We start from the raw sequence: 27,417 nt of genomic DNA on the forward strand, positions 1-27,417 counted from the left end.
ATAATTATTGTGATGTTAATGCTTAATTGATAATGTGCAGTTGAAAAATACGTCTTGAAAATACATATGTCTTGCTGGATAGTGGCTATTGATTATTTCATGCATTTGCAGAAATAAAAAATGCACCTACAGTAGATGTGTAGTGAACACGATGGTAGACAGAGCTGGTTTCAAGTGCTGGGCGCAGCAGGTGTTTATTGTAAAGGACCACAGGAGGAGGCAGGTAGCTGGGTCCAGGAGCAGGCAGAAGGTCATACACATGGGTCCAAAAAGGCAACGGTACAGGCAGGTAAAAGGCTAGTAACGTCGTCCAGGAGATCAGGCATTAAGTTGATAACAGGAAATCCGATAGGCTAAAGAACATGCAGGGAATAGCCAAAAGGCTTCGTTAGTGAGGCAGGCAAAAAAAAAAACTACCATACACGAGAGGCGTACATTTACGGCGAAACCCAGAACTCTGAATAGAAGTGGGTCACAAAACAAACAATACTTCACAATGAAGGGGTGCAAAAAAACTGAACTAAATAGTGTGTGATAATGACATACAGGTGTGTGAACAGGTGATTGGGATCTGGAGTGTGAGCTTGCTCTCAGGGGTTCTACGTGTTGGAGAGAGTGAGTTGGAAGCAGACGTTACGCGATGCCGTATTTATAGCACGAGGCCAATCAATCACGCGTGCTTTCACGTCGACGTGCCTATGTGGAGGTGATATTATCCTCATCATCATCATCATGAGGACTCCCTATCGTGACGTTACTCACTGTGTCTGTATGCAGTGCTCCATGGAGGGCATGCTGCGAGCACATGGAAAGGAGGTCGAGATTTGTGTTTGAAAGGCACGCACCTATCCGAAATGGAATAGAACTAATAATGCACAAAACGGAGTCAGGGAACGGGTAAGAGTGCTCTAATACTATCTATCTCTGGTTCACATCACTTTATGTCAATGTTTATGTTCAATCAAAATCATTTCGGCTAACCTTATCCAACTACAGTTATTTTGCTTATGAAATTAAATCTGGAATATAACTTCTTCATGTTAAAACGTATTTTGTTATTCAGTGAACTTCCAGATTTCATTTTATGGGGGTTTTAACATGGTGCCAAATGTATCAGTTATCTTGGGCTTAATGTTTAGGCTAGAATTGAAGTGATCGTACACTATTATTTTCTGATGCTCATTCAGCCCTATCAGCACATTTACAAAGTCTATATGATCCTCAATGAGTCAGATGCACATCTTAGCCCTTCAGGGTGTGTGTGTGTGTGGTGTGTGTGGTGTGTGTGGTGTGTGTGTGTGTGTGTGTGTGTGTGTTTAAAGAACACAAGGTCATTGGTTTTCATAGGTGCAAAGAACTGCAGAGTCACGTGACAATGGCAGACATGATGAGTACATTTATTGTCACTTTGTGGTACGTTTGTGCTTGTATGCGCCATAGCAAGATTACAGCCACTACGGGAAAACTGATCCAGAAACAGCCAGAAAACAAATGTTAATTTGGCCTTCATTCTTTGATGTTCTGTCACTTACAATACTGTAAGTATTGATGATGGCCTTGCCTCCCAGTAACATGACTGAAGATAGAAAAGCCTGTTCACTTTCTCTGGGAATGAGCCAGAGTAGGCATACTGAGCTATAAACTCACGCACTGAGGGGTATGGATTTTGGTGTTGCTATCTCTCTTTCCCTGTTAGTTCTGTCTCGTGCTCACAGCTCAGCAGGTTCACTACCGATACGCTCCTGGGTATAGTTTCCTGTAGATACTGCTCCAGGATCAGTTTTCCCTCCCCCAATTCCCAGAACCTTAATCATTAGTGGGGGAAATTTCTAAACTGACCCAATATCAGCATCTAGGGTCAACTTCACCCGACACGTCCTGATACACAGGGGAAAGGACGAGAGGGGGAAAAAGCCTAGGTTGCCTTTAAACCTCTGAGCCAATCAAACAGCTCATGCATGTTATCAGTTCATTATATGTAGTTGTAGAAAACAATAGGTAAAGATGTACAGTAACAGTCAAAAGTTTGGACACACCTACTCATTCAAAGGTTTTTCTCTATTTTACTATTTTCTACATTGCAGAATAATAGTGAAGACATCAGAACTATGAAATAGTTCATATGGAATAATATAGTAACTACAAAGTGTTAAACAAATCAAAATATATTTATATTTGAGATTCTTCAAAGTAGCCACCCTTTGCCTTGATGACAGCTTTGCACACTCTTGGCATTCTCTCAGCCAGCTTCTTGAGGTAGTCACCTGGAATGCATTTCAATTAACAGGTGTGCCTTGTTAAAAGTGAATTTGAGGATTTTTTTCCCTTAATGTGTTTAACCCAATCAGTTGTGTTGTGACAAGGTATGGGGTGGTATACAGAAGATAGCCCTATTTGGTAAAAGACCAAGTCCATATCATGGCATGAACAGCTAAAATTAACAAAGAGAAACGATCATTACTTTAATACATGAAGGTCAGTCAATCTGCAGTTGCAAAAAACATGAAGCGCTACGATGAAACTGGCTCTCATGAGGACCGCCACAGGAAAGGAAGACCCAGAGGTACCTCTGCTGCAGAGGATAAGTTCATTAGAGTTAACGGCACCTCAGATTGCAGCCCAAATAAATGCTTCACAGAGTTCAACTAACAGACACATCTCAACATCAACAGTTCAGATGAGACCGTGTGAATCAGGCCTCCATGGTTGAATTGCTGCAAAGAAACCACTACTAAAGGACACCAATAAGAAAAAGAGACTTGCTTGGGCCAAGAAACATTAGTAAGGGACATTAGACTGGTGGAAATCTGTCCTTTGGTCTGATGAGTCCAAATTTGAGATTTTGTTTTTTTGGATGATCTCTGCATGTGTGGTTCCCACCGTTGAAGCATGGATGAGGAGTTGTGGGGGTACTTTGCTGGTGGCACTGTAGGTGATTTAACAAATATATGTATATTTAATTTTTTATATATTTTTTATATTGATGGCACACTTAACCAGCATGGCTACCACAGCATTCTGCAGCGATACGCCACCCCATCTGGTTTGCGCTTGGCGTTTTTCAACAGGACAATGACAAACGCACCCCCAGGCTGTGCAAAGGCAATTTGACCAAGGAGAGTGATGGAATGCTGCATCAGATGACCTGGCCTCCACAATCACTCGACCTCAACCCAATTGACATGATCTGGGATGTGTTGGACTGCAGAGTGAAGGAAATGCAGCCAACGAGTGCTCAGCATATGTGGGAACTCCGTCAAGACTGTTGGAAAAGCATTCCTCATGAAGCTGGTTGAGAGAATGCCAAAAGTGTGCAAAGCTGTCAGAGGGAAAGGGTGGCTACTTTGTTCAACACTGTTGTTGTTGGTTACTACATGATTCCATATGTATTATTTCATAGTTTTGATGTCTATACAATAGTAAAAATAAAAAAACCCTTGAATGAGTAGGTGTGACAACTTTTTGACTGGTACTGTAGGTAAGGGTGCACAACACAGGATGAGTTGTTACGTAATAGTCTGGGGTTAAACCTGTGCACAAGCTATACAATAGTAAAAATGTGTCAATAGGATGTCCCTAGAACGTCACGAAATAGCCACACTGTTTTCAATTTACAGTTGAAGTCGGAAGTTTACATACACGTAAGACAAATGCATTTTTCACAATTCCTGAGATTTAATCCTAGTAAAAATGCACTGTCTAAGGTCAGTTAGGATCAACACTTTTATTTTAAGAATGTGAAATGTCAGAATAATAGTAGAGAGAATTATTTATTTCAGCTTTATTTCTTTCATCGTATTCCCAGTGGGCCAGAAGTTTACATGCACTCAATTAGTTTTTGGTAGCATTGCCTTCAAATTGTTTAACTTGGGTCAAACGTTTCGGGTAGCCTTCCACAAGCTTCCCACAATAAGTCAGATGAATTTTGGCCCATTCCTCCTGACAGAGCTGGTGTAACTGAGTCAGGTTTGTAGGACTCCTTGCTCACACACTCTTTTTTTAGTTCTGCCCACATTTTCTATAGGATTGAGGTCAGGGCTTTGGGATGGCCACTCCAATAGCTTGACTTTATTGTCCTTATGCCATTTTGCCACAACTTTGGAAGTATGCTTGGGTCATTGTCCATTTGGAAGACCCATTTGTGACTAAGCTTTAACTTCCCGACTGATGTCTTGAGATGTTGCTTCAATATATCCACATAATTTTCCTACCTCATGATGCCATCTATTTTGTGAGGTGCACCAGTCCCTCCTGCAGCAAAGCACCCCTACAACATGTTGCTGCCATTCCCGTGCTTAACGTTAGGGATGGTGTTCTTCGGCTTGCAAGCCTCCCCCTTTTTCCTCCAAACACAACGATGGTCATTCTGGCCAAACAGTTCTATTTTTGTTTCATCAGACCAGACATTTCTCCAAAAAGTACAATCTTTGTCCCCATGTGCAGTTGCAAACCATAGTCTGGCTTATTAATGGCGGTTTTGGAGCAGTGGCTTCTTTCTTGCAAGCGGCCTTTCAGGTTGTATCGATATAGATACTTTTGTACCTGTTTACCCCAGCATCTTCACAAGGCCCTTTTTTTGCTGTTCTGGGATTGATTGGCACTTTTTGCACCAAAGTACGTTCATCTCTAGGAGACAGAACACGTCTCCTTCCTGAGAGGTATGACGGCTGCGTGGTCCCATGGTGTTTATACTTGCGTACTATTGTTTGTACAGATGAACGTGGTACTTTAAGGCGTTTGGAAATCGCTCCCAAGGATGAACCAGACCTCAAATAATTCTGAGGTCTTGGCTGATTCTTAATTTTTTTTTATTTTCCCCATGATGTCAAGCATAGAGGCACTGAGATTGAAGGTAGGCCTTGAAATGCATCCACAAGTACACCTCTAATTGACTCAAATGATGTCAATTAACCTATCAGAAGCGTCTAAAGCCACAACATAATTTCCAGGAATTTTCCAAGCTGTTTAAAGGCACAGTCAACTTAGTGTATGTAAACTTCTGACCCACTGGAATTTTGATTAAGTGAAATAATCTGCCTGTAATCAAATGTTGGAAAAATGCCAAGACTATAGTTTATTAACGAGAAATTTGTGGAGTGGTTGAAAAATGAGTTTTAATGATTTCAACCGAAGTGTACGTAAACTTCCCAACTTCAACTGTACATATTTTACATACATGATTACATTGTGTATGTACACTGTGTATAAAACAGTAGGAACACCTGCTCATTCCAAGACAGACTGACCAGGTGAATCCAGGTGAAATTATCCCTTATTGATGTCACTTGTTAAATCCACTCCCATCAGGGGAGAAGACGGGTTAAATAAATATTTTTAAACCTTGAGACAATTAACAAATGTGTGTGTGTGTGTGTGTGTGTGTGTGTGTGTGTGTGCCATTCAGAGGGTGAATGGGCAATACAAAATATTTAAGTGCCTTTGAATGGGGTATGGTAGTAGGTAGGGTTGCACATTTTGGGGAATATTCAGAGGTGTAAACTTTCCGTGGCAATTAATGGAAATATATGCAAATTAATATTAGTACCATTTAAATGTAGATGTTTTTACATTGGATACATTTACCATATCCTATGGAGACAGAAACATAAACCTTTTACCTTATCATAAGTAGACATAATTACAAATTATTAAATCCTTCCAATAGAAATAAGAGAACAATTTAGTTATGAATTGAACTTTAAGTAAATGAGTTGACTCTTCACATGGGATGATTTCACTGAACAACAAAAGAAAGGGAATATTGAATGATCCCCAATAATCCATCGCATTTCCCAAAAATGTTTTCAACATACATCTGTAAACCTGTCTTCCTCTCAGGCCTCCATGTCTTCTCCCTGGACCTCCTCAATGGCCACCACTTGAACATCAGACTGTGGCCTCATCTTCACTGTCACTTTCCAACCTTGTTGAGGATGGCTCGTTGTCAGGCTCAAAAAGCCTAAAATTTGCCCGGATGGCCACCAATTTTTTAACCCTTGTATTGGTCAGCCTGTTGCGTGCTTTGGTGTGTGTCTGTGTGTTCCCAAACAAGGACCAGTTGCGCTCTGATGCAGCTGATGTTGGTGAGATTTGGAGGATGATGGAGGCAACAGGGGAAAGAGCCTCAGGTCCACAAAGTCCCTTCTACCAGGTGGCTTACCAGATATGTTGGCATGACTCCATATTGCATCTCCATCCCAAAGCCTTGCTTGGAAGTGTACTTCGCCAGACTGTCAAGAACCTTGCCTTCATCCAGGCCAAGGTGGCAAGACATGGTAGTGATGACACCATAGACCTTGTTGATCTCTGCACCAGACAGGATGCTCTTGCCAGCATACTTCGGGTCCAACATGTATGCTGCGGCGTGTATGGGCTTCAGACAAGTCTTTGCGCTTTTGATGTATTTCAGAACTGCAGTTTCCTCTGCTTGGAGCAACAGTGAAGTGGGCAGGGCAGTACGGATTTCTTCTCTTACATCTGAAAGCAGAGTCTGAACATCAGACAGGATGGCATTGTCTCCCTCAATCCGTGCAATGGCTACTAATATAAGTTTCAGGCTGCTTACTACTCTCTCCCAAAATACATCATCCAGGAGGATCCTCTTGTCGGGCTGTCCATATCGGCAGACTGATATGAGCATTTCTTGGAGAGACCCCTTTACCTCCAGGAGACTGTCAAACATGATGACACCACCCCAGCTGGTGTTGCTGGGCAGCTTCAATGTAGTGCTCTTATTCTTCTCACTTTGCTTGGTGATGTAGATTGCTGCTATAACTTGATGACCCTTCACATGCCTAAGCATTTCCTTGGCTCTCTAGGAGTGTATTCATTGTTTTCAGTGCCATGATGTCCTTGAGGAGCATAGTCAATGCATGAGCAGCACAGCCAATGGGTGTGATGTGAGGGTAGGACTTTAGACCAAGCAGCCTTCATGTTCGCAGCATTGTCTGTCACCAGTGCAAATACCTTCTGTGGTCCAAGGTCAATGATGACTGCCTTCAGCTCATCTGCAATGTAGAGACCGGTGTGTATGTTGTCCCTTGTGTCTGTGCTCTTGTAGAATGCTGGTTGAGGCATGGAGATTATGTAGTTAATTATTCCTTGCCTATGAACATTCGACCACCCACCAGAGATGATTGCAATACAGTCTGCTTTCTCTATGATTTGCTTGACCTTCACTTGAACTCTGCATCCAGCAAATTAGTAGATAAAGCATGTCTGGTTGAAGGGGTGTATGCTGGGTGAAAGAACATTCAGAAATCTCTTCCAATACACATTGCCTGTGAGCATCAGGGGTGAACCAGATGCATACACAGCTCGAGAAAGACACTCATCAGTATTTCTCTGACTACGTTCCTCCATTGAGTCAGAAAAACTTCTGATTCCAGGAGGACCATGCGCTGTTGCTATCGATAAGGTGTCTGATTCATCATTTTCACCTCGAATAGAAGTAGAGGGACTTTTGTCAGAGGTTACTTGTTGTGAGCGCTGAGGGAACTTTATGTACTTGGCCAGATGATACTGCATCTTTGTTGCATTCTTCACATGATTTGGCACAGTATTTGCAAATGTACACAGATTTTCCTTCTACGTTAGCTGCAATGAAATGTCTCCTCACATCAAATATAGCCTGTGGCATTTTCCTGTAACGATGAGAAAAAATGAGTAAAAAACAAGTACAGACAAATAGTTAAGCAGTTAGATTAAATGTTATAATGAAACAGGTGAATTAACACTCCTCAGTTAGCAGGCTCAAGCAAGCTTAAACACACATGGTAGCAAAAACTAACTGTCAGAAATTGTTAACTTCTGGAGAGAGTTTGCTGCACTGAAAGTAAAGGGGCTGAATAATTTTGCACGCCCAATTTTTCAGTTTTTGATTTGTTAAAAAAGTTTGAAATATCCAATAAATGTCGTTCCACTTCATGATTGTGTCCCACTTGTTGTTGATTCTTCACAAAAAAATACAGTTTTATATCTTTATGTTTGAAGCCTGAAATGTGACAAAAGGTCGCAAAGTTCAAGGGGGCCGATTACTTTCGCAAGGCACTGTATATATATATATTTTTTTACGAGCATGGCCTCATTTCTATTACATTTCTATTACAGCATATTGGATGACTGTCATTCATATTCCATTCACCCAGCTCAATGTAACATCAGAGAAATTTTAGTTGGTGACAGAAACTGACACATTAAATACCGCCTTGCATAATCTTGCCTGCATCTAGTTGATCATTAGTCCAACAGTTGCAAACGAGAGTTACTATTGGACAAATTCAGGTATGTTTATCCCCGTTCTGTTTGCTTCCGTTTTTAAGAAACGTTTTTCAATAGAATCAATGGAATGAATACACCCCTGATCACACGCAAACACAGCCCAGCTAGCACAGTGGATCTAGGCTGATTCCAGCTGAGAGTCAGACTCGGCCGACTTCATGTGGCTCAAGTCTGGGCCGTCTTCGGCAGTATTACTTATGGCTAGGATGCGGGATTGATCTCGGGCCAATTCCGGTGTGAGTTATCTGGCCCAAATGTATTACTGGGGCTCGGACCAATTGGGGCAGCTTTATATAATTAACATTTCATAATTATTTTTCCATATTTTCTCATTGTTTCTGTGATCAAAAAATACAAATAACATTGAAATTAAATGTAAGATTCATGTTTAAGTAGTATTTGATACTTTGCAAGGCAATTGATAAGCATTAACTTTAGATGGAGCCTCCTGAGTGGCGCAGCGGTCTAAGACACTCCATCGCCGTGCAAACTGCATTGCTACCAATGCTGGTTTGAGACCCATGCCAGCTGCGACTGTGAGACCCATGAGGCGATGCACAATTGGCCCAGCGTCCCCGAGTTAGGGGAGTGTTTGGCCGACCGGGGTGTCCTTGTCCTATTTTTCTGTAGCGACTCCTAAGGCAGGCTAGGCACATGCAAACTGACAGTCACCAGGTGTATAGTGTTTCCTCCAACACAGAATGTTTTTTTGTGTGGATGGGTATACTTTGTATGTACAGTTGAAGTCGGAAGTTTATATCCACTTAGGTTGGGTCATTAAAACTAATTTTTCAACCACTCCACACATTTCTTGTTAACAAACTATAGTTTTGGCAAGTTAGTTGTGTCATGCACAAAGTAGATGTCCTAAGTAATTTTTCCAACAATTGATTACAGACAGATTATTTCACTTATAATTCACTGTATCACAATTCCAGTGGGTCAGAAGTTTACATACACTATGTTGACTGTGCCTTTAAACAGCTTGGAGAATTCCAGAAAATGTCATGGCTTTAGAAGCTTCTGATAGGCTAATTGACATCATTTGAGTCAATTGGAGGTGTACCTGTGGTTGTATTTCAAGGCCTACCTTCAAACTCAGTGCCTCTTTGCTTGACATCATGGGAAAATCAAAAGAAATCAGCCAAGACCTCAGAATTCTTTTTTTTTTTTTTTTTTAGACCTTCACAAGTCTGGTTCATCCTTGGGAGCAATTTCCAAATGCCTGAAGGTACCACGCTCATCTGTACAAACAATAGTACGCAAGTATAAACACCATGGGACCACGCAGTTGTCATACCGCTCAGGAAGGAGATGTGTTCTGTCTCCTAGAAATGAACATACTTTGATGGGAAAAGTGAAAATCAATCCCAGAGCAATGGACCCTGTGAAGATGCTGGAGGAAATGGTTACAAAATTATCTATATCCACAGTAAAACAAGTCCTATGTCGACACAACCTGAAAGCCCGCTCCGCAAGGAAGAAGCCACTGCTCCAAAACCGCAGTAAAAGAGCCAGACTACGGTTTGCTACTGCACATGGGGACAAAGATCGTACTTTGGTCCTCTGGTCTGATGAAACAAAAATAGAACTGTTTGCACAGAATGACCATTGTTATGTTTGGAGGAAAAAGAGGGAGGCTTGCAAGCCGAAGAACACCATCCTAACGTTAAGCACGGGGATGGCAGCAACATGTTGTAGGGGTGCTTTGCTGCAGGAGGGACTGGTGCACTTCACAAAATAGATGGCGTCCTGAGGTAGGAAAATGATGTGGATATATTGAAGCAACATCTCAAGACATCAGTTAAAGCTTGGTCACAAATGGGTCTTCCAAATGGACAATGACCCCAAGCATACTTCCAAAGTTGCGGCAAAATGGCTTAAGGACAACAAAGTCAAGGTATTGGAGTGGCCATCGCAAAGCCCTGACCTCAATCCCAAAGAAAATGTGTGGGCAGAACTGAAAAAGCGTGTTTGAGCAAGGAGGCATACAAACCTGACTCAGTTACACCAGCTCTGTCAGGAGGAATGGGCCAAAATTCACCCAATGTATTGTGGGAAACTTGTGGAAGGCAGCTGAAACATTTGACCCAAGTTCAACAATTTTTGTTTTTAGTTTTTGGTAGCATTGCATGTAAACTTCTGACCCACTGGGAATGTGATGAAAAATAAAAGCTGAAATAAATCACTCTACTATTCTGACATTTCACATTCTTAAAATAAAGTGGTGATCATAACTGACCTAATACGGGGAATTTTTACTAGGATTAAATGTCAGGAATTGTGAAACAGTTCCGGGGCCGCTTCTGGGCCGATTCCTCATTGCTAGCTGGGAGTTCACTTTCATATATGGGTGGGCCGAGTGCTCAGACAAAAGGAGTATCGTAACGGATTTGTGCAGGTTTCTGGATACGATTACTGATCCAAGCATTTTTTTTGTAGTTATCTTAATCTGAACAAAAGTTACTGTTTCTTTTGGGTACCAGCAAGCATCTTTCTCATATCAGTCAGTCATAGAGTTTCTAAATCATAGTGTAACGACCCTGGGTTTATAAGCGTGGAAATCGACCCTACCGCACGAGCATGCTTTTACGGCTCGAAGTCGATAGCGCGCCGGACCTCGGGCTCGAAGGTCGAGGGTTCGAGACCTGCTCCCTGCTGTTTCATTACATTGGGACATTTATTTAGCAACGCTCGCACAAGTTACGCGAGAGGTGTGGTCAGCATGTGAGAATGTTCAGGGAGGTATTTTGACAACATCTATTTAGGCCAGCCTTTCTTAAAGTATGGGTCGCAACCCACTCCTCTTAATAATGGTGGGTCGCAACGTGTCAGAGTAAATGCATAAGTGCGCTCTCTGCCTATTAGCAGCGTCTCTGCTTATTAGCAGCGTCTCTGCTTAGCGCTCAGTTTGGCTCCTGCGGGCAAGTGGGAGGGAGATGTCCGTATGCATCGCGGTTTACCAGGTCATTTTTTTTCTTGTTTTCTTTTATGATCACTCAGTGACCCACATGCTGCAGCGCTGTTGTTCAGCAGCAGATGATGCGCTGTCAGCCACTGATTTGTCATTCCCACTCACCTCTGACATTAGTGGACTCAAGCTAGCCACAAATTCTGATTGAGCTCAATCGTCATGAAACGCAAATACAGCGATGAGTTTCTCTCTCTTGGTTTTATACAAACATTGAGAAATAACGAGGAGCGCCCACAATGTGTTTTGTGCTGGGAAGTACTTAGTAATGAGTCACTCAAAACGAACAAATTAAAGCGTCCTGACCAAACATCCACAGCATGACGATAAACCCAGGGAGTTCTTTCAGAACAGGGCAGAATGAAAACAAGTCTAGGATGGAACTGTTGCTGTTAAAATACAAGTAATCATTTTTATTCTGAACTGGAATAAACTGATTGAAGCAAAATGCTTTTTTGAGGCAAACACACTTACACAGTTCTGGGTTGCTCATCTGCATCAGGAAGCTGTCTCCTGCCTGACTGAGAAAGCAGATGTTCTGATCCAGTTTGGCCCCACATACCTATGCAAGTCAGGGTTCTTAACTATGGCATACTTAAAAAACAAGTACAGAAACCGACTCAATACTGAGCATGACCTCAGGGTTGCACTGTCAAAAACAGTTAAACTTTACCTGCCTTATTAGGTAGGGGGGTGTGTGTGTGTGTGTGTGTGTGTGTGTGTGTGTGTTTTCTGATCTGTGTGATGTGATCAATCGATATATTCCAGTTGAGTTTTTATTGTATTTTAACAGCAACAGTTCCAACCTATACTTTTTTTCAACAATACTTTATACAGTAAGATGTACAATAGGCCTGATCATTTTTCATCTGTACTGTTACTTAGGGCTGCACTATCAAACTGTGTGTTCTTCTATTATACATATGTGTGATGTGATCAATCAGTTTATTCCAGTCCAGAATGAAAAGTATTTCTTGTATTTTAACAAACTGTTCCAACCTAGACAAATACTGTATGTAAGAGTGTTTTTGATGGGGGAAAATAAACATGAATTGCTTTGTACTCTATATGGGTATTTTATTTGTTTAATATTGCATTTGTTTTAGCAATAAGGGCAATAAAATGTACAGATATTTGCATATACTCTAGTTGCATGTTTTCATAAGCTTGGGTCTCAGGAAAACACAGAATTTCTCATTTGGGTCCCAGGCTGAACCCCTGATTTAAGAACCCCTGATTTAGGCATATTAAAACACTTCAGTGGTTTCTGATCACACGGGGGCGGCAGGGTAGCCTAGTGATTAGAGCGTTGGACTAGTAACCGGAAGGTTGGAAGTTCAAACCCCCGAGCTGACAAGGTAGCTAATATGGGGACAACTGATATAGGCTGTGTATAGCAGTTACCGGTTATGATATGATATGTCATTCTGCCCCTGAACAGGCAGTTAACCCACTTCCTAGGCTGTCATTGAAAATAAGAATTTGTTCTTAACTGGCTTGTCTAGTTAAATAAAGGTAAAATAAAAACACCCCTACTTTCATAGCAACCACATATAAACAGCATGAGCCCTTTGCTCTTTGGCTAATTCCTTCTCGCATCTACACTCTCTCCTCCTCTCACGTTGTCCCTTTGCTTGTAGACAACACATCAGCTGTCTGTGACCAGGTGAAAAAACCTTTCCAAGCCAAACCTTCATATCATAACCGGTAACCGCTATACACAGCCTATATCAGTTGTCCCCATATTAGATAATGTCATGTCAGCAAAGCTACTAATGCGTTAGTAAACCTGCTACAATCATGCAGTACAGTTAGCTAGCAGGTACAACAGCGGGTCCCGTGGCAATAAATTAATCAAACCTAAAGCTGTTCCAGTATTGGATAGTCATAGCCAGCTAGGTAACATAGCATGTCCCGTGGCAATAAATTAATAAAACCTAAAGCTTACCTTGATTTGGAAGTGTTCCAGTATTGGATAGTCATAGCCAGCTAGGTAACATAGCATCCCTCTCTGTTTGAGTAGGCTAGCTAGCTAGCTGCATTCACTAGCTAAGTAAGAGAAATGCAAAGTATAGCTAGCTCTCCTTCATTTTTAAATTAATTTGCTCAAAACTGTTCAGCTATTGTCTTTATGTTTGAGTCAACGACACACCACATTCTATGCAGTGCTAGTTAGCTGTAGCTTATGCTTTCAGTGCTATTTTAATTTGATTGGGTGGACATGTCAATTCATGCTACAAGAGTTGTGATAGGTTGGAGGACATTCTCCTGGAGGTGTCATAAAGTGTAAGTCTATGGAAAGGGGTGCGAACCACGAGCCTCCTAGGTTTAGAATTCAGGTCAACGTACCTAGAGGAGGACGGAAATTAGCTGTCTTCCGGCTACACAATGGTGCTACTCTACAGAGTGCTATTGAGGATACTGTAGACATTGCCAAACATTGTTTTAATTATTTGGTGACGTGAATACATTTAGTATAGTTTTATCTAAAAAGGATATGTTTCTGGGCTCCCGAGTGGCGCAGCGGTCTAAGGCACTGCATCTCAGTGCAAGAGGTCCCTGGTTCAAATCCAGCCGTGATTGGGAATCCCATAGGGCAGTGCAGAATTGTCCCAGTGTCGTCCAGGTTTGGCTGGGGTAGGCCAAATTAAGGATTTGTTCCTAACTGACTTGCCTGGTATAAAAAAATAATTTAATCTGAAGGTTTCACTATTTTGATTAAATACATGGAGTATTAAATACATGGATTCCAATTGGTCAGACCAGCGTTGAATACACCTTAGCATGGGTACTTCCTGTTTGAGTTTCTGCCTATAGGAAGGGAGGAGCTTTGTTGGCATCCCGGAAGTTGGAGTAACAGTGATCGAATGTTTTAGCAGTGCGACTACTACAGTCAATGTGTTGATAGAACTTCGGTAGTGTTTTCCTCAAATTTGCTTTAAAATCCCCAGCTTTAAAATCCCCAGCTAAAATAAATGCGGCCTCAGAATATGTGGTTTCCAGTTTGCACATCTGGCTGTATGGACGGGACAGCATATCAAATCAAAATCCGGCGAGGGCCATGATTCCGTGAAGCAGAATATGTTACCGTCCCCGTTGTTATACACTCAGAAGGGGTTGGATGGTGTGCACGCCTGGTTAGTCGGACTAGAAGTCCACTCCAAATATCTCCTCTTCACCGGCCGGCGTCTTGGGGGTAATGCTGATGAGTTACCGTCGCTATAATATCCAAAAGTTATTTCCGGCTGTATGTAATAACACACACTTTCTGGGCTAATAATGTAAGAAATAACCCCCCACCAAAAAACTATGTATTGCAAAGCTGCTTAGGAATTTGAAGCAGAGCTGCAATGTCTGTTGGCACAATCTTGAGGGTCTCATGGTATTACATGTTAAATTTGCAACCTGTGTCACAGTTATTTCACGAGATCATGTTATCACATTGCTTTTACATGTTGTCACGTTATCAAATTAACTTCCGATAAGATTACTAGATCACACGTTTTCTCCACTCACTCACTCACTCACTATCGGAAACATATGTTTACATTGCCAAAGAAAGTGAAATACATAATAAACTAAAGTGAAATAAACATTACACTCAAAATGTTCTAAGAAATAGAGATATTTCAAATGTCATACTGTAGCTATGATCAGTATAACAATGTGCAAATAGTTCAAGTACAAAAGGGAAAATAAATAAACATAAATATGGGTTGTATTTACAATGGTGTTTTTCTTCACTGGTTGCTCTTGTGGCAACAGGTCACACATCTTGCTGCCGTGATGGCACATTAACTCCTATCAATGTTATTTAATTTTTTTTAAATTGAGTCTGTCTCTGTGTAATATGTGTTTCCTAATATGGGTCATACATTTGGTAGGAGGTTAGGAAGTGCAGCCTAGTTTCCACCTCATTTTGTGGAGCAGTGCGCACATAGACACTATTTTCTTGAGAGCCAGGTCCCCCCCATCCCCGTCTTTCAATGTTTCTCTCTCGCTCTCATTCTCTCCCTTGCGCTCTCATTCTTTCTGTCCATTAGACGGCAGCCTGTCTGTGTTTTCTTTGGCAGTGGGTGCCTGGATCCCCTCACAATGTTTTCAGTGTGAGAGATGGGGTATGAGAGGCACAGTCAGAAATATAAAGTTGTGGAATAAAAAGTGGGGGGGTTACACTAGTTTCCCTGTTTTGCGTTCAACCTCAACAGTTCTGGAACCAAATCAATAAGTTGGGGACAAACGATATAAGAGAATTTCAATGGGATCTCTCATAGGCTGACGTTTTCCCAGTCTGAATGTGAACATTTGCACGAAAACCAAGTTAAGGGAGACATAGACGCTATTAAAACACAACAGACAATATGAAAAGTAATTGGTGGAGGAGATTAATCATGAACCTTTTTGTTTAATTAACGGTGAATTCCTGTGTGTGTGTGTGTGTGTGTGAGAGATTATGTGCACATGTAAGATCATGTATATTGAAACATTAATTCAGGACTTTTGTTGATGGTATTTATTGATTTATTTTAAGGAGAATGTTTTAACATAAAGGTCACATGTAGCATAATGTGACCATGGCAGATCATGTCCATCTACAATATAATTCAATCCTATTTGCAGTTTGAAATCAAATGAAAAACATACATGTCGAGGAGGTTTCATTAAAAACGGTGGCTGCGATCACAGGTCTTCCACCAGTAATGGTAAAGAACCGATGCACGTCGCAAATCTCTAAAGTGATTAACATTACAGCCATATCATCACAACGTTATACATGCATGTGTTTTCTTAGGGTACAATTCTGGATTTGTTTTCATAGTAAGGTACCCCAGAGAGTTCTCTGGAATAATTGAAATCCTAGAGTACCGCTGTGGGGTAGACACATGCATGTCTGTCTGTTATGTAATGTTATTCCCCCCTGCTGAATGAAATCACTGTCTTGCTTCAGGCACGTTTTTAAGGAATATTTAACTGGATAGGGGCGGGAAAAGGGACAAGTTGGAAAACTGAACGGTACGTCTCTCTCATGGATTTTCTTTCCCTTGTTTGGTTCTCTATGCAGAAGTGATACAACATGGATTTGATAAACAGGCCAACTTTTTTGTTTACACACAGAATGGTGAGCTACATCCCATTTTACGTGGACATTATTATCCAGATAAACTTAGTTGGTGCATTCAACAAAGTAAATCACTGTACTTATGGCAGGAAGTGAAATGTCTCTTACAGTTTGTAGATTTACTAAGACGCTATAGTTTAGCATTTATATAGTTGAAGCAGAATACTGCCTATGGAAACCTAGAGGTGTCGGCCAACCTTTTTGTTGACTCGCTAACATAGTGGTTGGATTCAGAACAGGGCCATAGTTATCTCATAGAAAGCCTGCCTGAAAAGCCTTTTGTCACACTAAGACTTTTCAGGCCCCATCGGTCAATCCATGTTCAGATGGAAGGCAGATAAAAAGCTGCTGAATGGCTGGAATCTGTAGAACCTTTTTGTATTTGGATGTGCTTGGTGTCAATGCGCTAATGATGTCTAACATGCCGTGTTGGCTGGATTAGAACTAATTTTCCTCTGAGATTTTCCTCTCTGCCATAGATGCATATTGCACACAGCCTTATTTGTGCTGGGGTTTGTGAATCAATAGAGCACATTCTGGACTTTAAAGGGATGGACAGGGCCAGGAGAAGAGGGAGGGAGAGGGTGAGTTGTCGTATGCCTTATGCCCCTCCTTGGAGACACACACACACACACACACACACACACACAAAGTCACACGCGCAGAATTATGAAGAGAAATTAATGATTTTAGCTTTCAGGGAGAGAGAACCGGGTAACATCAGAAGTGTGATCTTGCTCCACTTCCCAGGTTCTGTAGACATGATGAGTCATGTTCTTCAAACAATGGTGTTTGATTTTGCTGTCATATGGCCCTATGAAATCAGTTTTGTTTTTACAAATTCCGTTTTTTCCGTTTTTATTTTTCTGAATTCTGTGTGTTACGATTTACGCTAATTTTATCAGAAAAAAGTATCTAATAATGTGAATGAATAAAACATCAACAATTTAATAAGACATAACAGTACATTTGTTATGATGCAACACAACATTGCACTATTTATCAAGGCATGTGCTTCAATACAGAGTTCTAAGTGTCATTATAAATGGAAAAAAGTAATGGAAGAATCTAGGCAATGATGCAGCAATAGGCAAAACTTATGGAACTACCCTATGAGCTCCTATGTCTGTCCATTGTACGTTTTCCATCTATCACAGACATCTTTCTCAATAGCTCATCTGTCTCGGCACTATACCCACATGTTTTTGCCGTTCCATTCACTAGGTAAGAGCCCAGATCCTCCATGACATTGTATGCAGACACTGCTGTGGAACGGTGGGTTCCTTCCAGGATTGACAGAGCTGTCATCAGTTTGGAGCAGCCCAAAGATGAAGGTTATCTTAACAGTGAGGGCCTGCACCTTCTCTGTTTCCAGCTGGCTGAGGATGTTTGTGACTGCCTGGGATGATGACTTTTCTGCCAACAAAAACTCTCTGCACAGATGAACATGCTCTGCGTGGTACTTCACTGCCTCAAACCAGCTATTCCATCTGGAGCTCGCTGCTTCAGGAGGAGCCTTGTTCTGCAGAAACCCTTTCATAATGAGGAAGCTCACCCATCTTCTCTTTCTGGCAGGGTTCTTGAAGAAGACAATCTCATCCATGTTACAAGTGATGCAACTTCAGAGAAGTATTTTTAGTACTGCCAGGTCTCACTCATCAGATTAATGACATGGCAGAGACAGGTTACATGGACACTTGGGCATCACTCCTTTCAGAACCTCCTTGTATGCCTTCAGTCACTAGGAGGCATTATCTGTGACCACTGCCCAGGCGTCTTTCAGGTTCAGACCACGTGTAACAACACCTGCACAGGATCGGTACATCCGAACATCACAACTGCGGGACAGGTACAGGATGGCAACAACTGCCCGAGTTGCACCAGGAACACACAATCCCTCCATCAGTGCTCAGACTGTCTGCAATAGGCTAAGAGAGGCTGGACTGGGGGCTTGTAGGCCTGTTGTAAGGCAGGTCCTCACCAGACATCACCGGCAACAGCATCGCCTATGGGCACAAACCCACCGTCGCTGGACCATACAGGACTGGCAAAAAGTGCTCTTCACTGATGAGTCATGGTTTTGTCTCACCAGGGGTGATGGTCGGATTCACGTTTATCATCGACGGAATGAGCGTTACACCGAGGCCTGTACTCTGGAGCGGGATCGATTTGGAGGTGGAGGTCCTTCATGGTCTAGGGCGATGTGTCACAGCATCATCGGACTGAGCTTGTTGTCATTGCAGGCAATCTCAACGCTGTGCGTTACAGGGAAGACCTCCCCCTCATGTTGTACCCTTCCTGCAGGCTCATCCTGACATGACCCTCCAGCATGACAATGCCACCTGCCATACTGCTCGCTCTGTGCATGATTTCCTGCCCGGATCTCAGTACCATTGAGCACGTCTGGGACCTGTTGGATTGCAGGTGCCTTGGTGGAAGAGTGGGGTAACCTCTCACAGCAAGAACTGGCAAATCTAGTGCAGTCCATGAGGAGATTCACTGCAGTACTTAGTATCTGGTGTGGCCACCAGCTGCATTGACCCCCCCCCCCCCCCTTTGTTCAGGGACACATTATTCAATTTCTGTTAGTCACATGTCTGTGGAACATGACGAGTTTGTCTGTTGTTGAAACTTGTGTTCATACAAATATTTACACATGTTAAGTTTGCTGAAAATAAATGCAGATGACAGTGAGAGGATGTTTCTTTTTTTTACTGAGTTTGTATCATACACTGCAGTTGAGAACAATGGGAAAGGAATTCTGCTTTGAAAGTAGATTAACTTGTAATCCCACCTTTGAGAGAATGGGCCGAATTGTTTTGGTACACCTACTGGAGAGCTCTTCTTTGTCTACACCCATCCCACATCATTCACACCCTCCTAAGATTTAGCCCCACCCATCTCTAAGGATTCACATGTGAGGCCATGTGCTAAACCGAGTGAGCTAAACAATGAAACTTAATCCCAACCCATACTACTAGCAATAAAAACTGATCGTCATAGCTAGTCACCATGCATGAATCTGGAGGTAGCTAAAGCTAACCAACTAGGTTCAATGTTAGATAGCTAGCTGACATTAGTAACTAGCAATGCAAATGTATTTCTGAGGTACAAATAATATTACTACATAGATCATAAACATAATATAGGCTAGCGGGCCAGCTAACGTTAGCTAGATAGCTAGCTAGCAGTAGGCTTTAACTTGCAATGAACGTTTTCGGACTAAAATAGAAATGTATAATATCTGAAAATGTAGCTGGACTCTTACCCGTATACATGGATGTCCTTAGTTTGAAGATGTAATCTGGAGGCAGGTGTTTTATGCAACATCGACTCCCTCTGCATTTGCAATCATACTCTGCTTCCACTGGGCATTCCACTGATTTCAAAACTCTAACTTCTTCCGTGACAACAACACTGTTGATCTATGTTCCCCATCACTGTCTCGTTCAATTAAAATGTTTCTATCTATTTCAGGGATATCGTCTGATTCATTTTCAGAGTCAGCATCGCGCGATCGTCTTCCAGAAAGTAGGACACAATTGATTTATTTTTGTCGATAGCGCCTGTTAAATCCAGGGCAGCAATGTTGAGAGCAACACTTTCACAGTTATTTTTTTATTTAAAAAAGCTGCGGTAGCAATGATTATCTACACATGCAGCAACTCATGTTATAGACATGGCAGACTAATCCAAACTCATCTCTCGGCATGTCCAACCCATCCATTATTTCAGCCAATCATGGCTAGGAGGAAGGTTCCTGACTTTTTATGTGGCTAAACCAACTAGGCTCGTAATTTTAACAATTTTATTAGTATTTACAGATGGCAGAGGATCTGCAACAAAGAATGGGAGAAACTCCCCAAATACAGCTGTGCCAAGCTTGTAGGGTCGTACCCAAGAGGGCTTGAGGGGCTGTAATCATGGCCAAAGGTGCTTCAACAAAGTACTGAGTGGAGTCTGAATACTTATGTAAATGTGATATTTCACCTTGCTAACATTTTGTAAAAACCTGTTTTTGCTTTGTCATTATGGGGTATTGTGTGTAGATTGATTCTTTAAAAAAAAAATCCATTTTGGAATAAAGGCTGTAACCTACCAAATTGTGGAAAAATGAAGGGGTCTGGATACCTTCTGAATGCACTGTATGTCTGTGTCGATCTGCCCAGAACTTTTAGACTGTGTTGTTGGAAGTGGTGAAGAAGTTATAACAATATAGGTTCTATAGAGGGTTTGCAGAGTGCCAAAATATACATTTCCACCATCATATTACAGCTAACTGAAATAAATCTAATGTATTTTATGCATGTTTTATTGCATAAAGGAGACACCGTGGGAAAGAACGATAGTGTGCCGGAATCAAACCCAGGTCACAAATGATGATTTTTTAAAACTTTATGCAGCAATCCCCACCTGGACACCTACAGTATAGGCAAAACAAATGTTAACTTTACCTTGCGAAATCAATGACAGTCTACAAATCAAATCATCCCTCTCACCAGTTGGTTTTTGCGTTTTGATGGGGGACAGTTGTGACAGCACCAGAAACAACAGGAGTTAGTACAGCAGTGAGCTTGCCTTGTAATGGAGTTGCAATTGTGAGGTAAGGAAAGCGTGAAGCTTCTGCTGTCATTTCACCATGAGAGCAGGAGGCTCATTCTGGAAGTGATTAATGGAGCCGTCTTCTATGGCTCCTGAGGGTGAGAGGAGCACACGAGCAGGCCTTATTTTCAACCATTGACCGAACTGACTGAGCTTCCGTTTATTTTCCCACAACAGATGGGCCACTGGGGCCATTGCTTGTTTGCACCTCTTGGCCGCTGAGCATCCTCAATCTTCCTCAGCCCCACTGGTTCCCCTGTATAACAGCCTGTCCCATAGGTCACCTCTAGGGCTTAACTACCAGCCCCAAGTTACTAGGCACACTGAAATTGATGGCCTGTTATTCTCTGGCAAACATTGTTACAACTTTGTATTTCTCCATTATACTCACTGCATTGTGCTCTGGGAGTGAGACTGAGTTCTGGCAGGGGTGTCACCCAATGGGTATGTGTAGATGTGCTGCTGTGAGGCATTCGAATAGGTCATTCAAGGGGCTCTGCCATAGACTCTCTCAGCTCTACTACCACATAACATGTAGCGAACCCACATACCCTGATTCCAAGCCCCCTCTACAGGGCACAATGTGGACATATCTAGGACATGGTGTCCAATCAGACCCTGAGCAGAAATGTTTGTTCCTAAAATGACGGTCTTCAAGCTTCTAAAACTTTACTCCTTACGCCACACTTAAAGGAATTTTTTTTTTAGTGTGTGAAAAAATAAAAATATCAGAACTGGAGAAGTCTCCACCCCCCTGAATTAATACTTGGTGGAAGCACCTTTGGCAGCAATTACAGCTGTGAGTCTGTTATGATAGGTCTCTACCAACTCTGCACACCTAGATTTGGCAATATTTGACCTTCTTTAGAAAACTGTTCAAGTTCTGTCAAGTTCTTTGGGGAGTGTTGATGGACAGCAATCTTCAAGTTATGCCACTAATTTTCCATTTGGATTTAGTGCAGGGCTCTGACTGGGCCACTCAAGGTCATTTACCTTTTTATTCCTTAGCCACTCCACTGTAGCTTTGGCTGTGTGCTTCGGGTCGTTGTCATGCTGAAAGGTGAACTTCCATTCCAGTTTTAGCTTTTTTGCAGAGGCAGCAGGTTTTCCTCAATTACTTTTCTGTACATTGCTCCATTAATTTTCCCTTCAATCCTGATAGTCCCTGACGATGAGAAGCATCCCCATAACATGATGCTGCCACCACCATTCTTCACAGTAGGGATGGTGTTCTTTGGGTGATGTGCCGTGTTGGGTTTGTGCCAAACATAACACTTTGCATTTAGGCCAAAAAGTTTGATTTTAGTTTTGTCATACCACCCTACCATACATGCCAGATTTGTAGAGCGCTTTTTATACTTATCCCATGATCTGTGCCTTTCCACAACTTTGTCCGGGCATTCCTTTGAAAGCTCCTGCTCATGGTTGTGTTTGCTTTGCAATTCACTACCCAGCAGAGGAAACCTACAGGAACTGCTGAAATCATGTGAATCACTAAAATTTAACACAAGTGGAGGCCAATTAACTTAGTGTGTGAATTTTAAAGTGGTTACACCTGAGCTAATTTATGATCACTATTACAAGGAGGGTGGATCCAACCAAGCTATTTCAGTTTAAATTTATAGATTTTTCACTTGGAAGTTGTGGGGTAAAATATGTAGATCAATGGCGGGAAACTATTTCAATGTATTTTTATTTAATCTATAAGACAAAAGGTGAACATTTTGAAAGGGGGTGTCAACTTTTTATAGGCATTGTAAGGGATAAGATTTGAGGTCAGAGGCCACAAAGAAGGGGCTACCATGGTCTTGACTTCATCCGAGGACATTCATAATCCGATATTACTCTGATATTCAAAGGAAAGTTTCTCTGTGTTCATATTTGAAATGCCACAGAAAATAGTGCTTTGACACTGAAGTTTTCTATTATATGAACCATGACTAGCGAGTCAATTACAAATCAGTCAACCTATAGCAGGGGCTACTTTAAAGAATGAAACATGTCGCAAGATACTAATTTAGCTTGCAAATGGGCATGTTCTTTTCTCCCCTGCAACTCTTCGCCAGGTCTTTGCTGTAAAAGGGATGTGTTTTATGTCACTATAAGTGCGACGTTAGGGCCTTAGACCGCTGCGCCACTCGGGAGCCCTTCACTTTGGATGGTTGGATGGAAACCTGGTTACTGACTCATATACTGAAGCTACTCAAACAGACTCTTATTGGTATTCATTTGAATGAGAGACAAACAGATGCTTGGAGGGAGAGGAAACGCCAGATCTGCAAACACATGTAAACTGATTAAGAGAGAGAGTCAAAACAAGGCTCTGGCTGCAATCTCAATCTCTCACTTCCTCTCACTCTGTCTCTCTCTCAACTTTATTGAGATGGCAACAGTAAAGTCATGATTCAATGATCATCCACCCCATTAAGGATACTATGTGTGAAGAGATGCCATTCCACAGTGAGATAACTATGAATATGTTTTCAGAACTTTTATTTACATGACTGATCAAAACAAATGATCTCAGGCTCTCGTCTCTCTGCAGCAGACATACAGTGAAAAATATGTTTGGAACATCAAATCGCAATAAAATCAGTATCGATTTGCAATACATAGAATCATGGGAGTCACAATACATACACTGAACAAAAATATAAACACAACATTTAAAGTGTTGGTTTCATGAGCTGAAATAAAATATCCCAGAAATTTTCCATAAGCAGAAATCTTATTTCTCTCATTCTTTTGCAGAAATGTGTTTACATCCCTCTTAGTGGTCATTTCTCATCTGCCAAGATAATCCATCCACCTGATAGGTGTGGCATATCAAGAAGCTGATTAAACAGCATGATCATGGTGTATCTTGTGCTGGGGACAATAAAAGGCCTCTCTAAAAAGTCCAGTTTTGCCACACAACACAATGGCACAGATGTCTCATGTTTTGAGGGAGTGTGCAATTGTCATACTGACTGCAGGAATGTCTTCCAGAGCTGCTAGATCATTTTATGTTCATTTCTCCACCATAAGCTGCCTCCAACGTCGTTTTAGAGAATTTGTCAGTGCATCCAACCGGCCTCACAACCCGCAGACCATGTGTATAGCGTCGTGTGGGTGAGCGGTTTGCTGAATTTGAATGCACAGAGCTACCGTGCCCATTGCCGTGCCATTCATCCGCTGCCATCACCTGATGTTTCAGCATTTTACTATTATTAAACCTTTTATTTAATCAGGAAGGGCTCATTGAGATTTAAAATATTTTTTTCAAGAGCGTCCTGGCCAAGATGGACAGCACCAAGTCATTACAGACAAACAACATGAAAAACTACAAGTAATCTTGTAAAAACCATAGAATTCACAAGAGTTTAACAAAATCAAAAACATCAAATTAAAAACATTGACCGGTCAGGGGGATCCGTATCAAGATCATTCATCAGTGATTTAAAAATGCCAATCGGGACAAGTTCTTACAGTTTAAAAGTATTTTGTAAGGCGTTTCAAGACGATGGCGCAGAGTACATAAAAGCCCTTTTACCAAATTCAGTTCGGACATTTGGAACAGTTAGCAGGATAAAGTCCAGCAAACGAAGAGTACCCACCACATTTCTGAACAATAAAAATGCCCAAATAAAAGGTAGTAAACCCAAAATGGCTTTGTAAATAAAAGTATACCAGTGACTGAGCCTACGAGTGACTAGAGAAGGCCAGCCAACCCTGGTATACAAAGTGCAGTGGTGCGTAAGGGTTTTGCAGTTAAAAATACATCTCAAAGTGCTATGGCAAAGGGTGTCAATTGATCTCAAACACAGAGTGGAAGCGTTCATATATAAATTATCCCCATAGTCTAGTAAAGGCATAAATGTAGCTGATACTAGCCTCCTGGCTTCAAAAGAAAAACAGGCATTATTCCTAAAAGCATGATAATGCACGGCACGTATCGCAAGGATCTGTACACAATTTCTGGAAATTGAATATGTCCAATTTCTTCCATGGCCTATACTCACCAGACATGTCACCCATTGAGCGCGTTTGGGATGCTCTGGATCGACATGTAAATGACAGTGTATTCCAATTCCCACCAATATCCAGAAACTTTGCACAGTCATTGAAGCGGAGTGGGACAACAATCCACAATCAACAGCCTGATCAACTCAATGCGAAGGATATGTGTCACGCTGCATGAGGCAATTGGTGGTCACACCAGATACTGACTGGATTTCTGATCCACGCCCCTACTTTTTTTTAAGGTATCTGTGACCAACAGATACTATCTGTATTCCCGGTCATGTTAAATGCGTAGATTTAAGGCCTAATTTATTTATTTTAACTGAGATTTCCTTATACAAACTGTTGCGCAGTAAAGTCTTTGAAATTGTTGCATTTATATTTTTGTTCAGTATATACAGTGGCAAGAAGGTATGTGAACCCTTTGGAAATACCTGGATTTCTGCATGAATTGGTCATACAATTTGATCTGATCTTCATCTAGGTCACAAAAATAGACACGGTGTGCTTCAACTAATAAAATTCAAACAATTATACATTTTCACGTCTTTATTGAACACACTGTGTAAACATTCACCGTGCAGGGTGGCAAAAGTATGTGAACCCTTGGATTTAACTGGTTGACCCTCCTTTTGGCAGCAATAACCTGAACCGAACGTTTTCTGTAGTTGAGGATAAGACCTGTGCAACAGTCAGGAAGAATTTTGAACCATTGCTCTTTACCAAACTGTTTCAGTTCAGCATAATCTTTGGATGTCTGGTGTGAACTGCTCTCTTGAGGTCAGGACTCTGAGCCACTCCAGAAGGCGCATTTTCTTCTGTTGAAGCCATTCTGTTGTTGATTTACTTCTGTATATTGGGTCGTTGTCCTGCTGCATCACCCAAATTCTGTTGCGCTTCAATTGGCGGACATAGCCTAACACTCTCCTGCAAAATGTCTTGATAAACTTGGGAATTCATTTTTTCATCGACGTTAGCAAACTGTCCAGGCCCTGAGGCAGCAAAGCAGCCCCCAACCATGAAGCTTCCTCCACCATACTTTACAGTTGATGAGGTTTTGATGTTGGTGTGCTGTGCACTTTTTTTTTCTCCACACAGTGTTGTGTGTTCCTTCCAAACAACTCAACTGGAGTTTCATCTGTCCACAGAATATTTTGCCAGTAGCGCTGTGGAACATCCAGGTGCACTTTTGCAAACTTCAGTTTTTTTATATATTTTTTTATATATTTTTTTACAATGTTTTATTTTTTGGACAGCAGTGGCTTCTTCCGTGGTGTCCTCCCATGAACACCATTCTTGTTTAGTGTTTTATGTATCATAGACTCGTCAACAGAGATGTTAGTATGTTCCAGAGATTTCTGTAAGTCTTTAGCTGACACTCTAGGATTCTTCTTAACCTCATTAAGCATTCTGCACCGTGCTCTTGCAGTCATCTTTGCAGGACAGCCACTCCTAGGGAGAGTAGCAACAGTGCTCAACTTTCTCCATTTATAGACAATTTGTATTACCGTGGACTGATGAACATCAAGGCATTTAGAGATACTTTTGTAACCCTTTCCAGCCTTATGCAAGTCAACAATTCTTAATCTTAGGTCTTCTGAGGTCTCTTTTGTTCGAGGCATGGTTCACATCAGGTCATGCTTCTTGTGAATAGGAAACTCAAATTTTGTGAGTTAATTGTATTTTTGTTAACCTTTTTATTTAACTAGTCAAGTCAGTTAAGAACAAATTCTTATTTACAATGACGGCCTACCGAAAGGCAAAAGGCCTCCTGCGGGGACAGGAGCCTGGGATTAAAAATAAAAAATATGACAACACAACATGGTAGCATGAAGAGATTGAGAACTGTTCAGTTTGAGTGTTTTGTTGTAACTCGTTCCAGCCACTAGCTTCAGCGAACTGAAAAGAGGAGCGACTCAGGGATGTGTGTGCTTTGGGGACAGAATGAGACTGGCAGAACGGGTGTTGTTGGTGGAGGAAGAGTGCTGCAGTAGATATCTCAGATGGGGGGAGTGAGGCCTAAGAGGATTTTATAAATAAGCATCAACCAGTGGGTCTTGTGACGGGTATACAGAGATGACCAGTTTACAGAGGAGTATAGAGTGTAGTGATGTGTCCTATAAGGAGCATTGATGCCAAATCTGATGGCCGAATGGTAAAGAACATCTAGCCGCTTGAGAACACCCTTACCTGCCGATCTATAAATTGTCTCCGTAATCTAGCATGGGTAGGATGGTCATCTGGATCAGGGTTAGTTTGGCAGCTGGGGTGAAAGAGGAGTGATTTACAATAAAGGAAACCAAGTCTAGATTTAATAGGGAAAGTTGGCTATAACCAACATCTCCAATCTCGTCTCATTGATTGGACTCCAGGTTAGCTGACTCCTGACTCCAATTGAACTTTTGGAGAAGTCAATAGCCTAGGTGTTCACATACTTAAAGGA

General features: G+C 41.7%; 1 long non-coding RNA gene across 1 annotated transcript in view; it reads left to right on the forward strand.

Annotated features, from left to right (window-relative positions):
- Positions 1-566: 566 nt before the first annotated feature.
- The window catches only part of LOC110536619 (uncharacterized), a 48,840-nt gene continuing 21,989 nt past the window's right edge, over positions 567-27,417 (forward strand). The window contains exon 1 of the long non-coding RNA XR_016484298.1: positions 567-897. This is a non-coding gene — a long non-coding RNA (uncharacterized LOC110536619). The remainder of the gene's footprint in view (positions 898-27,417) is intronic.

This window comes from Oncorhynchus mykiss, chromosome 11 (assembly GCF_057628025.1).
Source record: "Oncorhynchus mykiss isolate SJ-2025 chromosome 11, ASM5762802v1, whole genome shotgun sequence".
In the NCBI taxonomy this organism is placed as follows: Eukaryota; Metazoa; Chordata; class Actinopteri; order Salmoniformes; family Salmonidae; genus Oncorhynchus; species Oncorhynchus mykiss.